This window comes from Eretmochelys imbricata, chromosome 6 (assembly GCF_965152235.1).
Source record: "Eretmochelys imbricata isolate rEreImb1 chromosome 6, rEreImb1.hap1, whole genome shotgun sequence".
Taxonomy (NCBI): Eukaryota; Metazoa; Chordata; order Testudines; family Cheloniidae; genus Eretmochelys; species Eretmochelys imbricata.
Window position 1 is genome coordinate 3,065,980 of NC_135577.1, and position 16,955 is coordinate 3,082,934.

A 16,955-nucleotide genomic window follows, 5' to 3' on the forward strand; every position below is an offset into this window, starting at 1 on the left:
TTACCCCAGTTGTAAAATTCTTCTAAGATCAGATACCTTTTCTGACCTGGGTCCAGCCTGCTCTCACTCACCCCTGTGGTTACAGTCCTTTTGTTTCCAGCTGCTTACAGGTATCTCCATGGAGTGGGGAGGCGATTACTTAAGCCAGCTGAAAACACTCATTGTTTGCTTCCCCACTTGAATAGAACTTCCCACCTCCCTCAGGAAAATTACCAGCTTCAAGATGGAGCTCAGTACCTGGTCACATGGTTACATGTCACTGTAATATCCCAATCTCTATTCTTCCTGGTTTCTCCCACATGTACACAGGAAGGCTTTTAGCTAAACAAAGCCATTCACAGTTCATTGATTCTCAAGCACCTTTAATGGTCTGCACTTAATATGTCTTCATCAGTAATACAAGTTAATATCTTATTCTCCTAATTCCAGACATAAAAATAATCCATGTAAACTAATAGGATGAACACACTTAGTGGATTATAACCTTTATAATGACATGTTACATGGGGCACTTAGCATAAAGCATATCCCAGTGATGTCTTATTCAGAAGCATATTTTCATAAAGCATATGGAGAGCAATATCACACAGAGCTTTGCCCAGCACTGGACACAATTGAACCTGTATTGCCCACCTCACAGGTGATCACCCCAACTATTGGGCTAAAAATTAGATAGGGAAGGACCACCACCACTTCCTACACAGTGGCTGTGTTGCGACCGGCACCCAAATCCTCCCCCTATGTCTGATTTTAAGGTTCTGAGTTGGTACTGCTTCCGTCCTCAATCATTTTAAGTGAAGGGAGGAAAAACAAAGAGGTACAACCAAGTGATAGGCAAACAATTCCGTTTCAGAGCATTTTGGCCTTTAATTGAAATGACAGTGAGCCATTCATGGGAGGGGAAGGAAGGAATTATGCTTAGAGGAGAAATTTCAACATTTCTGAACATATTTACTTAACAAAAGAAGGAAAAAGCTTTACCAAGGGAGGGAGAAGAGTAACTGGAAAAGGAGAGAAAAATAGCTTTAATAGGAAGGGAGAAACTCCCCCATCGATTCAGGGAATATCGATACTAAGGCCATTACTTGACTCAGCTATGGTGTGCAGCAGCGCCGTAATGTAGATGATTTCCACATTGATGGAAGGGGTTTTCCTTCAATGCAGTTTATCCACGTCCCCCAGAAGCACTAGCTAGGTCAATGAAATAATTACGCTGAGGGTCAGTACAAGCTAACTGCCTCAAACATGTTATGAAAAGTTTCTCAGTCCTGTGCTACGGAGCTCGGTTGATCTAATTTTTAAGCATAAACCAGGCCTCAAGGAAGCTGGCGATGGAAGAGACCAGTTGGGAAGTCTAGTCCTATCTCCCTGCCAGGGCAGCAGAATCCACTTTGGTTCTTTTTGTTCAGCCTAGTTGGAAATATTCCAGCTATCCCAGCTTCCAAGTAGAGATTATTCTGCATTATGAGTGAGCCCAGTTTCAGGCTGTGTGTTTGTACTGGGCACTCTGTGTGTGTGTGTGTGTTTGGTGTGCATCAGACACTATGTGTATGCATGTGGTGCAGGGTACAGTGGAGCTGAATGTTAAGTGTACGGAGGTGTGTGTCCCTTGCCCTGCCCATGGCTCATTTTAAGAAGTTTTCCTGACTCTAATGCTCAGATACCCAGCTCCCAATGGGGTCCAAACCCAAAATAAATCAGTTTTACTCTGTATAAAGCTTCTACAGTGGAAACTCATAATTTGTTCACCCTCTATAACACTGATAGAGAGATACGCACAGCTGTATGCCCCCCCCCAGATATGAATACATACTCTGGGTTAATTAATAAGTAAAAAGTGATTTTATTAAATACAAAAAGTAGGATTTAAGAGGTTACAAGTGATAATACACAGAAGAAAGTAAATTACCAAACAAAATAAAATAAACTATGCAAGTCTAAGCCTAATACAGTAAAAAACTAAATGCTGGTAAATCTCACCCTCAGAGATGTTCCAATAAGCCTCTTTTACTGAATCAACTTTCTCCTAGTCTGGGTTGAGTAATCACTCACACCTCTATAGTTACTGTCCTTTGTTCAAGTTTCTTTTAGGGATCTTCTTGGGGTGGAGAGGCTAACTCTTGTGCAAGCTGAAGATAAAATGGAGGGGTTTCCCCAGGGGCTTATATGGTTTCTCTCTTGGGATGGAAACCCCTTCCCCTCTCCTATGGAGAATCCAGCTCCAAGATGGAGTTTTGGAGTCACATAAGCAAGTCACATGTCCATGCATGACTCTGTTCCTTACAGGCCAATGCCACATTCCCAGGAGAGCTCAGGTGTGGATTGGTGTCTCTCAAAGTTCATTGTTAGCTTAAGTGTTTCTAGATTGGGCACTTATAGAGAATAGTCTTTTCTCAAGTAGCTGACCAACTGCTTCACTGAGGCTACTTAAAACAAACAATTACACAGCCAGTATTCATAACTTTGAATACAAAAATTTTACACACATGCAAATAGGATGAATATATCTGGTAGATCATAACCTTTGCAGAGATATGTTGCATGGCATATCTTGCATAAAACATATTCCAGTTATGTCATATTTACATTCATAAGCATATTTCTATAAAGCATTATGGGGTGCAATATCACGCTCTGTTCACAAACTATAAATTATAGGAAATAAATAAAATTAACAAAAGAATTGGGAGGGAGCTCGCATGCCCGGAGATATTTTGTAACAGCATCTACAGAGATGATGCAGAGATCTGTGTTAAACACCAGTTTGGGGAATATTCTCCTTTTTGCAGCCTGCCCTGATGTTGACAAACAACTGTCGAGCATCAGGCCGACACCTCTAGACAAAGGACGGGGAGGAAGAGAGAGAGCTAACTGATCATGAGGTTTGCCGACTGGCCTGGCAAACCCTGATATAGGACGGAGCCAACAGGGCACAGTGGGATGGGGCACCCAAACCTGACTTGGTTAGAGAAACTACAAGATTACAAAATACCCACAAGGGAATAGGCTGCGTAATCCCCAGTGCACCCCCACCATCAACATCACCATAGCTTCTCCCCAACACATACCCCTGTGCCGCAGATGAATAGAGAGGCCCGCTGATCTATGAACTTCCACTGTCTGTAGGGGCACAAGGGTGGAAGTTCATAGGAAAGGTCCATTGGGACCCTGGGGGAAGAGCATGCGTGTATGTTCAGCAGGGTAAACATACCCCTACATTGGCTTTAATAGGCAGAGGAGCCGCTGTGTCTTTAATCAAAACCACTCCAAAAGCAGGAAGATGGGTTAAACAGGTAACCTTAAGCTCCTTCCAAGGCAACCCCGGCAATGGTTGGGAATGGGCCCAGGTCCCCTTTTCGATGCAATAATTAAAAACCTTTGGGGATCTGATCCAAACTCCTGACACGATTGATGAAATCATTTTGGGCTCAGATTGGTTGTTCAGCAATCGCATAACAATAGATATGCCCAAGGGTATCTGATAGAAAGTGTATATTCCCCCTCCCCACTCTTGGAAAATTGGTCAAAAGATATTACTAGCAAAAGGGGGAGAAAGGCCAATTGCGGCATTGTCGTCCCGGCAAACTGAGGAATGGCACCAGAAATTCCCCTTGGTCTGGACTCAAAAGAAAACAGACTGTGGTAAAATCAATGTCTGTGTAAAAATTGTTGCAGAATTAGTGCCTCCCCCAAAACAATATTCTTATCCAAAGGAGGTGGAGGCCCAATTGGTACAAACTATCCAGGAGCTCAAACAGCAGGGAGTAATCTGAAAAACAAATTCACCCTTCAACTCCCCTGTATGGTCAGTACTAAAAGCAGACGGCCAGTGCTGGCACCTAACAGTTGCCTGGAGGAGGATTAACAAAGATACCCATGGCTCCTATTGTGGCAGACATGACACAGGTTATACAAAAGGTCCAAGCCACACTGAAATATTTTTCAGGAATTGATTTAGCCCATTGTTTCTTTGCTATTCCCCTACACCCCGACTCACAGGATCAGTTTGCCTTTACAATAAAAGAACGGCAGTGGACTTTTTGTCGATTGCCCCAAGGGTATCACAACAGTCTGGCAATCACACACCAGCATGTGATAGATATGCTGGATAGATTGAGTCTGCAAGATAGACCATCTGTGTTTTCATACATGGATGATATTTTAGTCTTTGGGGAAACCGAGGCACAGACTCAGCTGAGAACCGAAAAGGTGTTAGCATTAATCCAGAAAACAGGATTTAGGGTAGCCTTGGATAAGGCTCAACTTGTGCAGCCCCAAATCTCATATTTGGGTACAGTTTTGGACAAGAAGGAGGGCAATTAGACCAGCACAAGTTGAGAGCCCTTGTAGAAATCCTGGATCCTATTGATGCCCACTCCTTGAGAGTACTATTGGGAGGCTTTAACTTTCTCAGATCACACATGTACAAGTATGCTGAAATAACGCACCCCTTGTGGTGATTACTAAAGAAAAAGGCCAAATGGGAGTGGGAAGAGGAGCAGGATGCTGCTTTAAGGCTTTTAAAGCAACAGGCTCTCACAGCTCCAGCCCTGCGTTTTCCCAATGAGTCACAGCCTTTTGTTATTCAATTGGCTGCCAACAATATGGCCTTGGCTGCTGCACTATTACAACATAATGAGGATGGAAGACTGGATCCAGTAGCATATGAATCCAGGAAGCTGCAAAGAGCTGAGATAAATGCCTGGCAGCCGTCTGGGTAGTGCAATCTTTTGAGCCACTCACAGGAATAGCTCCAGTCACTATTCAAAGCACCCACACTAAACTAAAATACTTTTGTCAGGAAAACTGATAGGGGGGAAGTCTCTAATACTCGAATGGCACAACAGACGCTGATTTGAATTAACAGAGGGGTAACCACAGAAACTGTGTCCAAACCAGATATGTTAACACATGCATTAATTGAAAAAGGAAACTGGCATGACTGTCCAGAGGTTACTCTGGAACAGAGAATAGCTCTCGTGGAGGCACCCCCACTGGAGGAATTGGATACCAGAGGACAAGAGAAGCCTTTTTGGTTCACTGATGGAAGTGCAATGGTAATAAATGGGAAAAGGTGTGTAAAGTATGCAGCAATTAATTTAGATAAGGAGATTATTCAGGGCCAGCTGGACCACGGGTCAGCCCAACATGCCGAATTACATGCAATTTATCAGGTTCTGAAACAATATGAGGACTCCCCATGACCAGTGTATATTTACCCTGATAGTGATTTTTGCATAAAGGGAATTCAGTTCTGGATGCAGGACTGGAAAATAAATGGGTGGAAGGTGGCGGATGGTAAAGATATTGCATACTTAGATGAGTGGAAATGGATTTACCAGTGGGTAACAGAGAATCCTAAGCAATTGAAAATTGGGCATGTGAAAGCCCACAACAAGGGAACAGGCAAGGAAGCCATCTGGAACAGTCGGGTGGACACAATAGCCCAACAACACAGTATAGCAATTGTAACTAGAAGCCAAGCTAAAAGCACCCCTACTGATGCCCCCAAACCAATGGGTGCTGCTATAAATCACCAAACTCCAGGAAAAGTGAAAAGGCAAGAACTGATTAATGTAGCCCATCAGTTCATGCATGAGGGGGTAAAAGGAACCTTACATAGCTTAAGACAAGTTGCAGAATGGGAAAAAAACATGGAAGTTGAAGTTAGAACATGGGTAAGGAATTGCATTCGGTGTGCACAGGATAGAATCATAGAATCATAGAATCATAGAATATCAGGGTTGGAAGGGACCCCTGAAGGTCATCTAGTCCAACCCCCTGCTCGAAGCAGGACCAATTCCCAGTTAAAGCATCCCCGCCAGGGCTTTGTCAAGCCTGACCTTAAAAACTTCTAAGGAAGGAGATTCCACCACCTCCCTAGGCAACGCATTCCAGTGTTTCACCACCCTCTAGTGAAAAAGTTTTTCCTAATATCCAATCTAAACCTCCCCCACTGCAACTTGAGGCCATTACTCCTCGTTCTGTCATCTGCTACCATTGAGAACAGTCTAGAGCCATTCTCTTTGGAACCCCCTTTCAGGTAGTTGAAAGCAGCTATCAAATCCCCCCTCATTCTTCTCTTCTGCAGGCTAAACAATCCCAGCTCCCTCAGCCTCTCCTCATAAGTCATGTGTTCTAGACCCCTAATCATTTTTGTTGCCCTTCGCTGGACTCTCTCCAATTTATCCACATCCTTCTTGTAGTGTGGGGCCCAAAACTGGACACAGTACTCCAGATGAGGCCTCACCAATGTCGAATAGAGGGGGACGATCACGTCCCTCGATCGGCTCGCTATGCCCCTACGTATACATCCCAAAATGCCATTGGCCTTCTTGGCAACAAGGGCACACTGCTGACTCATATCCAGCTTCTCGTCCACTGTCACCCCTAGGTCCTTTTCCGCAGAACTGCTGCCTAGCCATTCGGTCCCTAGTCTGTAGCGGTGCATTGGATTCTTCCGTCCTAAGTGCAGGACCCTGCACTTATCCTTATTGAACCTCATCAGATTTCTTTTGGCCCAATCCTCCAATTTGCCTAGGTCCTTCTGTATCCTATCCCTCCCCTCCAGCGTATCTACCACTCCTCCCAGTTTAGTATCGTCCGCAAATTTGCTGAGAGTGCAATCCACACCATCCTCCAGATCATTTATGAAGATATTGAACAAAACCGGCCCCAGGACCGACCTGTGGGGCACTCCACTTGACACCGGCTGCCAACTAGACATGGAGCCATTGATCACTACCCGTTGAGCCCGACAATCTAGCCAGCTTTCTACCCACCCTATAGTGCATTCATCCAGCCCATACTTCCTTAACTTGCTGACAAGAATACTGTGGGAGACCGTGTCAAAAGCTTTGCTAAAGTCAAGAAACAATACATCCACTGCTTTCCCTTCATCCACAGAACCAGTAATCTCATGATAAAAGGCGATTAGATTAGTCAGGCATGACCTTCCCTTGGTGAATCCATGCTGGCTGTTCCTGATCACTTTCCTCTCATGCAAGTACTTCAAGATTGATTCTTTGAGGACCTGCTCCATGATTTTTCCAGGGACTGAGGTGAGGCTGACTGGCCTGTAGTTCCCAGGATCCTCCTTCTTCCCTTTTTTAAAGATTGGCACTACATTAGCCTTTTTCCAGTCATCCGGGACTACCCCGGTTCGCCACGAGTTTTCAAAGATAATGGCCAATGGCTCTGCAATCACAGCCGCCAATTCCTTCAGCACTCTCGGATGCAACTCGTCCGGCCCCATGGACTTGTACACGTCCAGCTTTCCTAAATAGTCCCTAACCACCTCTATCTCCACAGAGGGCTGGCCATCTCTTCCCCATTTTGTGATGCCCAGCGTAGCAGTCTGGGAGCTGACCTTGTTAGTGAAAACAGAGGCAAAAAAAGCATTGAGTACATTAGCTTTTTCCACATCCTCTGTCACTAGGTTGCCTCCCTCATTCAGTAAGGGGCCCACACTTTCCTTGGCTTTCTTCTTGTTGCCAACATACCTGAAGAAACCCTTCTTGTTACTCTTGACATCTCTCGCTAGCTGCAGCTCCAGGTGCGATTTGGCCCTCCTGATTTCATTCCTACATGCCCGAGCAATATTTTTATACTCTTCCCTGGTCATATGTCCAACCTTCCACTTCTTGTAAGCTTCTTTTTTATGTTTAAGATCCGCTAGGATTTCACCGTTAAGCCAAGCCGGTCGCCTGCCATATTTACTATTCTTTCGACTCATCGGGATGGTTTGTCCCTGTAACCTCAACAGGGATTCCTTGAAATACAGCCAGCTCTCCTGGACTCCTTTCCCCTTCAAGTTAGTCCCCCAGGGGATCCTGGCCATCCGTTCCCTGAGGGAGTCGAAGTCTGCTTTCCTGAAGTCCAGGGTCCGTATCCTGCTGCTTACCTTTCTTCCCTGCGTCAGGATCCTGAACTCAACCAACTCATGGTCACTGCCTCCCAGATTCCCATCCACTTTTTCTTCCCCCACTAATTCTACCCGGTTTGTGAGCAGCAGGTCAAGAAAAGCGCCCCCCCTAGTTGGCTCCTCTAGCACTTGCACCAGGAAATTGTCCCCTACGCTAGATAGATAGATCACGACCCCCTCACTGGTAACCCGTGATGCACCAACGGGGTCTCGGGCCCTGGCATACAGTTCAGATTAATGTTATTGACAAGTTACCAAGAAGTAAAGAAGGATTTCAATCCTTGTTAGTAATAATTGATTCCTTTTCAGGATGAGTAGAAACATTCCCCACTCAAACTAATAGCACCACGGTGGTAGCTAAGAATTTTTTTAATGAGGTGGGTGTGTAGATATGGTACCCCAGAAACAAGAGATTCTGATAATGGGGGAGCCTTTGTGGGAGAAATTTTTACATCAGTGTTACAAGCTTTAGGAATCAAATAAAAATTTCATATATCATTCCAACCCCAATCCTCGGGTCAGGTAGAGCGCATGAAATGCACCATTAAGGAAGCACTGCGGAAAGTAGTAAATCCTACTGGAAAAGATTGGCCAAACAAGCTGCCTCTGATTCTAGCTGATATCTGCAGCAGCAACAGACTGAAAACCAAAATCCAGCCTTTTCAAATTATGTTTGGAAACTCAGTGCACCTTGTGATTGACCCTAGCCACCTAACACAAGATCAGGGAGAAATCCCTAATGTAACACAGCGTGAATATTTACAGTGGCTTAAGCAGCTGAAACAAGAGAAAACCACTCTCCTATATAGGGTTGATCAAGCTATAGAACAAATGAATAAAAAGAAATCCATGCACAAAAGCATACTGAAACAGCCCTATGGGAAATTAGAGATCAAGTCATGTGTCTTAAATTGGGGAAAAGGGGCCACTCACTGGAATCAAAATGGACAGGACCCTATTCCGTAGCGGACCGCCTCTGCCCACTGATATACTGTATTGAGTGAGAAGGATGGAAAATTAAAATGGGTACATGTTTCACAGACTAAACTTTTTTCACGAAAAATAACGTCTTGGACTTTTACAGGAAAGGATTCCTGGGATTCGGAACAAAAGGTGCTGCTCGACCACTTCTACCCTCCAAATCCATGAAACCTCAGTATAAGGTTTGGCAGTCCCTGTTCTTGGGGGCCTGTATGTCCCAGATATTCAACAATATCTTGTGGGAGCCCACCGTAATCTCTCCCCAGGTCAAGGATCATTCCCCCCCTAAATAATCAATCATGGACCCCCATCAGGGAACCAGGAATCCTCTTAGAATGGTATGATAAAAATACAAATCGAATCCTGAGGCCACTAGGAAATACCAATATTTATGCCTGGGACGGGGAAGTGGGACTTAAGGTTCACCTTATAAACACCACAGGAGTACCAAACCACTGGGAAATAGGAGTGAAAATAGAGGGTCTCTATGAAGATACCACCTGGAGTTCCAGCTACCCATGATTACCATATCAGTGGGATGAGCCTATTAAGACAGGGACAATACTAACTGTCATAGTAGGATATTGTCCAGTATCCCACAGAAATCCAAACCTTTGCTTCCCAGATACGTGTACTAAGACTTGGGGTACGTCTACACTACCCGCTGGATCGGCAGGTCGTGGTTGATCTATCAGGGATTGATTTATCACATCTAGAGTAGATGCGATAAAATCGATCCACCATCACTCTGCGTTGACTCCTGTACTCCACTGCAGCGACAGGTGGAAGCGGAGTCGATGGGGGAGCAGTGGCAGTTGATCCCATGCTGTGAGGATACGAGGTAAGATACATCGACTTCAGCTACACTATTCTCGTAGCTGAAGTTGCGTATCGTAGGTCAATTCTCCCACGCCCCCCAGTGTAGACCAGGGCTTGGACCAAAGATGTTGTTTTCAAAAGAAGCACCCCGATCAGGATAAAGAAACCCAAACTGTCTGTAACTCAGAGTGACCCCATAAAGGTCCTCCTGAATCCTTTGTTCGTAGAAATTAAAATTAATATGGATTGGACCCAGCTGAATGTGTCAAGAGTGGAGCCAGAATGTTTGCCCTACTCTCTTCCTATATTAAAAGCCTGGATGAAAACATACCAAAGTCCCTATGGTGGGACCAAACAAGATATAGAAGACACTGTATTCGGAGGGCTTGGTTTTCGAACAGGGATTATGAATATGGTAGATTTAGAGATAATCAGAAATAAATTGAGTGTCGTATCACAATTATAGGAGCATCTCATACACAAGCAGGCAGATGCTAATGTGGATTTAGTACAAATAGGCCTAGGTAATCTGAAAGCGACATGGAATCTGTGGAAATGGTTAAACACTACCACCTGGCTGCTGTGCAAGGAACAGTTGAAATTGGGAAACAAAACTGCCTTAGCCATGGGGTGCACTGAGATGCAAATCCTTAGTTTAGCATCACTCAAAGATGAAATGTTCTGGATAACATCAGAAAATGTTAAAGTACTGGAGCACCTTTTAAAATAACAGAAAAGATCTTTGTTTGATGCCTATAAGCATGAATGGATACAGTATGTCTCCAGCATGGTTAAGCCTGAACGGCTACTTGGAGAAATTATTGTCAAAATTGCCCATCAGCAATCTGTGGAGGCAGAGCTATGGAAAGTCAGTCCACTACCAAAATTAACCATGGGATCTTTCTGGTTACCTTGCATTATGGGTTAGTGGGCCACGAAAGAGAAAAGACTATTGGACACACAACAGTGTACAGAGTGGGACCCTCGCAAATGGGTATGCCTCTCCCTGCCTGCCACTACAGAACCATGCAGTAGGGATACATCGTTCAGCATATGCGTTTAGGATGAACTGGAAAATGTAACCCGTGTTTTATATAATGGACAATGTGTATGTGTTGTATCCTGGGAAATAATATTTTGCGAGGAGGAAAGCATTAGCTAGCCACCAGTGGATGTGTGTAGGTGCAATGCAAGCATTTTCTACACAAATAACCACACTAATTACCTTCCTAAACTAGAGAGAGCCCAAAGTACCATGATGGCCCCCTAAGTTAACTTCTCCATCTCCCTCAGTTTGGATTGGCAGGAATTAGCTGACCATCTGCTTCGAGAAGCAAAAGTAACTCAGTTTTTGGAAGAAACCCAAAAGGATGTGGGAAAGCGAATTCTCCAAACAACACATGCAAATGGAAATATGATTAAAATAGCTAATTCTGAAAACGAACTCCCTGCATATCATTGGTAATATGTTTTTACAGGCTGGTCGCACCTCCCACCTCACAGGTGAACACCCCAACTCTTGGGCTAAAAATTACAAAGGGAAGGATGACCACCACCTCCTACAGTGACTGCTTTGCAATTGGCACCTAAATCCTGATAATACTAGCCAAGTCTGCATACCTGTGGGATAATTTCTGCTACCATAGTGAAGAAGAGAAGAGTCATCACTGGGTCTGCCATGGATCTCCTTGGGGATAGGTGATGACCACAATGTCCTTGTGCATCTGCAGCCATGGATCAGTGCATGGGTCCATCCCTGCTGAAGTGGCTTCCACCTGGGCCACTCACAAACAACTGTATAACATGCAAATCACACGCTGAGCATGTGTGTGTAACTGCAGCCTGGTCAGGAATAGTTGGGTTACACTCAGGCTCTCACCACCCTTGGTTATACTGCAGGATGACCCCAACACTCTCCCCACTCTTCAATTTCCTTCCAGAAATGTATGTCCTGTGCTGCCCAGTCCTCTCCTGGACAATACAAGCTACATTGTCGTTATTTCTTTAGTAGCACTAATATACATGCAACTTAGTTTCTCAGACACTTCTATTTAAACACACTGGATTAGATAAAACAATGTAACAAAACTTATTGACCACAAAGATAGATTTTAAGTGAGTGAAAATAACAAACAATGTGAAATTCAAAGCAAAAGTTTCATCCCCACATGCTTTCAGCAGCCTTACTGACAAAACTTCTTTGGTCAGGACCCCTCCCCCAATCCAATGGCTGCTTCCTTTATCCCTTCACATGCAGTGAATCAACGGGCAGAGAGAGAGAGACAGAGTGAATGGTGTCTTTTATAATCCTATCCCCCTTTTTAAGAAACATTTCCACCTGATTACCATGAGACAAAATGTCTATGTGCAAGCATGTTTCCTTTGTACTTTTTCCTCACCTTTTTGAGCTTCTTTGGTTTCAATTCCTGTTGATAACTCTGTTTACTGCTTAAATACAAAATTAAGCAGAGCACACATTTCTTTGTTTAAAATAGACCTATTTGCCAACCTCAGTTTGAAACATATTAAGAACATAAGAACGGCCATACTGGGTCGAACCAAAGGTCCATCTAGCCCACTATCTTGTCTTCCAACAGTGGCCAATGCCAGGTGCCCCAGAGGGAATGAACAGAATAGGTAATCATCAAGTGATCCATCCCCTGTTGCTCATTCCCAGCTTCTGGCAAAGAGAGGCTAGGGACACCATCCCTGCCCATCCTGGCTAATAGGCATTGATGGACCGATCCTCCATGAATTTATTTAGCTCTTTTTTGAACCCTGCTATAGTCTTAGTTTTCACAACATCCTCTTGCAAGTGGTTCCACAGGTTGGCTGTTCATTGTGTGAAAAAATACTTCTTTTTTTTGTTTTAAACCTGCTGCCTATTAATTTCATTGGGTGGCCCCGAGTTCTTGTGTTATGAAAAGGAGTAAATAACACTTCCTTATTTACTTTCTCTACACCACTCATGATTTTATAGACCTCTATCATATCCCCCGCCCATCATCGTCTATTTTCCAAGATAGAAAGTCACAGCCTTATTCATCTCTCCTCATAGAGAAGCCATTCCATAGCCCTAATCATTTTTGTTGCCCTTTTCTGAACCTTTTCCAATTTATCGTTTTTGAGAGGGGGTGACCACATCTGCATGCAGTATTCAAGATATGTGCGTACCATGGAATTATATAGAGGCAAGTTGATATTTTCAGTCTTATTATCTATCCCCTTATTAATGATTCCCAACATTTTGTTCACTTTTTTGACTGCCACTGCACATTGAGTGGATGTTTACAGAAAACACTATACAATGTAATCTTAAAACTTCACATGCCACATGTATTTTATCAGGACCATACTGATTAGCAAATTGTAAGTTTTCAAATGATACATTATAAGGCACACAGTAAAAAACCAACAAAACAAAACAAACAAATCCACAAACAATTCCACTCCCACCACAAGCTACACTCTTCCAAATACAAGACAAAAAAATCAGCTGTTCAAACATATGAAATGTAGAATGTGAGAGGACTCCTGTCTCTGAAGCATACCAAACAGATGTAGCCACACCCATAGCCCTATGTAATCAGCAGCACAATCAGAACAAAGTCCATGAGAACAATGCCTAGACTGAACAGTAACACCCTTTAAAGTCTGTGGGAAAGTGAATTTATTCTATCGTCATGAAACTCTTCATTCCCATCCTTCCCACCTCCAAAGAAACAAATAGCAATGGCTCATAGTGTGTTTAACTTGCTCCCAGTTGGCACATAACCTGGGGATCCAGCTGTGGAGGGGACCCAGCAGGAGTTAACATGGATTTGAATCTTGTTAACTTCTGGTCTGGTTTCTGTGAAGTCCGGATCTACCTCCACATCCCAGACAGTTCATGAAAAAGGCCTTCCAAGGGGACCTAGGACAGAGGAGAAATTCAGCAGACCCAGTGTTCCTCCATCAAAGACTTGCAAGATTTGACATCCCTCTTCTCTCATTCATTAAGGGATGAATACAGCCCTACATTTTGGGGAGATGTTTAAACAAATGAAAAATTCCCCTCAGTGGATCTCTTAAGGAATGAAACAGGTTTCACTGAAGCCCCACCCTCCTGTGTGACATCAGCAGAGGGCAGGGGGATAATGCGCATTCTCTTTTCCCTAGCTTGACTGGGTTTCTGGGTATGGACAAGGGGTTGCTGTTAGGACAAACTCTAAAGGACCCCTTTAATGACTTTAGAGGTCTGTAGCAGCGTGGCACTCATCTCTGACAAGTACCCCTTCTGGTTGGTGTGTCCATAATCTTTAAACAGACCCAGCTTTGGTATCAGTTGGGGATTGGTCCTGCTTTGACCAGGGCATTAGACTAGATGACCTCCTGCAGTCGCTTCCAACCCTGATATTCTATGATTGTATGATCAGGCCATACCACAGGGCTTCCTCCCTGGAGGCAACGATTTTGCCTTGTCTGGGTCCTTCTGGCCCTAGCTATCCAGCAGGGACACTAAGTAGTTTGGATCCCTTTTACTCTTGTTCAACTGAAGGCCACTTCCTCAGTGGCCTAACCACTATTCCAGGTCCCATGGGGCCCAAAGACCCTAAGAATAGCAGCCACACATCACTGTGTCCCTTTAACTAAACTGCTTTCAGCTCCCTACTACCCCTACTGCTACTGCCCCATAGCCCCAGCCTTCAGAAATGCTTCTCCTTTACCTCAGGGCAAATGTACATTTAGGCCAAGCAGCCAAGGCCCAGCTCCCTTGGCCTAGTGCCCCAGGCCAAGCTAGGAGCGCTTTCTCATTCCCCCAGTCCCTGCCACTTCTGAGCTGTCCATGGTGCTGCAGTTTCCTTTAGCCAGCCAGGAGTTCAATAGAGCAACACTGATTTACACCAGCAAGGGATCTGGGCCATTGACTTCTATGAAGCTATGTCAATTTACAGCACCTGGGGATTGGCTCATTGATTTCATTTAAGTGACACAGATTTTCCATAGTTTCATGATTTCTAGTCTGACCTTTGGCTAACACAGGGCATGGAATCTTGCCCACTAATTAAAACTAGAACATCTCTTTTAGAGAGCTATCCAGTCTTGATTTAAAGATGTCAGGTGATTGTGTCTTGGTATGTTGTCCCATTCAGGATTCAAAACATACTCAGATTCACACCAGTTGAAGATCTGGCCCTTTGGTTTCAATGGAGCTCTGCTGATTTACAGCAGCTGTGAATCTGGCCCAATGACTCCCAGGGAGAGGCATCCATTTACACCAGCAGGGGATGTGGTCTAATGGGTAGTGTCCATGTTATGGTTACCTCTTTAAGTAAGTCTATCCATATCCAGCAGACCTGGGCACAGTGCAGACAAGACCTGAGCATCCTCAGGAGGCACAAGTTGAGGAATGTAGAAGGTCTAATGATGCCCCTTCTGCCCGTGTAATGTCACTATAAGGCAGGGGAGTCTGCACATTCTCTCTTCCTTAGCTTCACCAGGTTTCTGGGCAGGGACAAGAGGCTGCCACTAGGGACATCTCCATGCAGGAGATTGTGCAGGAAGGCTCATCTCTTCTTCAAAAAAAAAAAAACAAAAAAAAACAAGTTCTTGGACCTGTAGGAAGAGAATGGAAATTTGCAATGCATAGGAACTGTTAGTGTAACAGCTGGGTCATTTCAGAAGATGAAATCCCTGACCATGCATTGAAGAGATCCCAGCATGGAAGGGCACAGAAATTAAATTGTCCCCTCTTTCACGGGGAACTTACTATTTTTCATTCTTGGATTGCTCTTTCCCTGTGAAATAAAAGGCATTTGCATAGAAAGTTTAAGGCTACTTTTTGCATGTGAAACCATAAAAATCAATCTCTTCTTCTCATCTGTCAAAACCTGCACCACCATCATCCAACACGCCATTTTTATAATAGTGATTCCATTCAGAAGGGTCATTTCCATAGTTCCCTCTAAGGTATGTGCCTGGGTGGCCATACATAAGGGATTGAAGGGCCATGCACCTTGACCCTGGAGAGGATGCATGCATAAGATGAAGTGGTGGCCTTGGGAGGAATAGGGAGTAAGTGAGGGAGCATTTGGGTGAGATAGGGAGTCAGGGGAAATTGGGACGTGCAGGGCTGCACCAGCTGGAAAGAGATGTAACTCTCTCCAGCTTCAGGGCTGCGGATGCCAGGGAGAGATGGCCCTCCTTCCCAGCCCCAGCTTGGTGGCTGCTGCATCAGGGGAGATACCCCACTCCTTCCCAGCCGGGTGGCTGCCATGGTACAGGAGAGAGACAGCTCTCCCCAAACAAATGCTAAAACCTATTGGAAATCACTTGTCCAGACAAGTGATTTCCATTAAGTTTTAGCATTTGTTTGGGGAGAGGTATTGGAAACCATTAAGGCCAGATCTTTGCTATCTGGGATAGTTTTGGCTCTTCAGAGTACTCCCTTTGACTCATAAGTAGCAAGCAGCAGTAGGTTTGGTGGGGTGCTAGGTGTTGGGTAGGATAAAGACCTTAGTTGCAAGCTCTTTGGAGTTTTCAGAGAGATCCCTACTTCAAAGCCACATGTTAATGCCATACAGGGCGTGTAAAAGTGTAATGAGTCAGTCTACTCCGAGTTTTTGAGTTGGTGACACACACAATGTGAAAGCAGGAAAACTTTGCCTGTTTCTACAGGGCTCTGTGCACTTGCATTGAGTGGGTCCTAAACACTCGTGTAAAATACCCATCACCAACCACTTCATGTTTTACTTTCCTTCATATTTTCAGTGTTGTCACTTTTTTGTGTGTGGCTTTGTTTTGCTGTCTGTGTCACTTTATTACTTATTTTTACTGTTCTAAGTGTGTGAAGTATTAATCAAAGGAAGAGTTGACATTCCAGAGACATTGTATAATCCCAAGTGAATGCCTTTTACTCTCCTTTCCAATATCAGCAAATATTGTATTACTATTTGCGGTGAGAGCATTTCTAGTTGGCTCATACATTTATTTAGCACCTTAAAGTTGAGCTCTGTGTGCTGATAATATGTATGCAAGAGGGATAGTTTTGTGATCTGCAGAAGTCCGTAGCATGCTAGTGTTTTGGCAGACGCTTCATTCTGCGAGAGCAGCTTTCCCTGAAGATTTAGTGGTCCGTGGTAGGAGTAGGTTATATAATGGGGCCTCTGGGACATATTTTTTATGCTTTCACTTAATGACCATGATGACTTTGTTTTATTTATATAGCTGTTCTCAGTATGCCACATTTTGC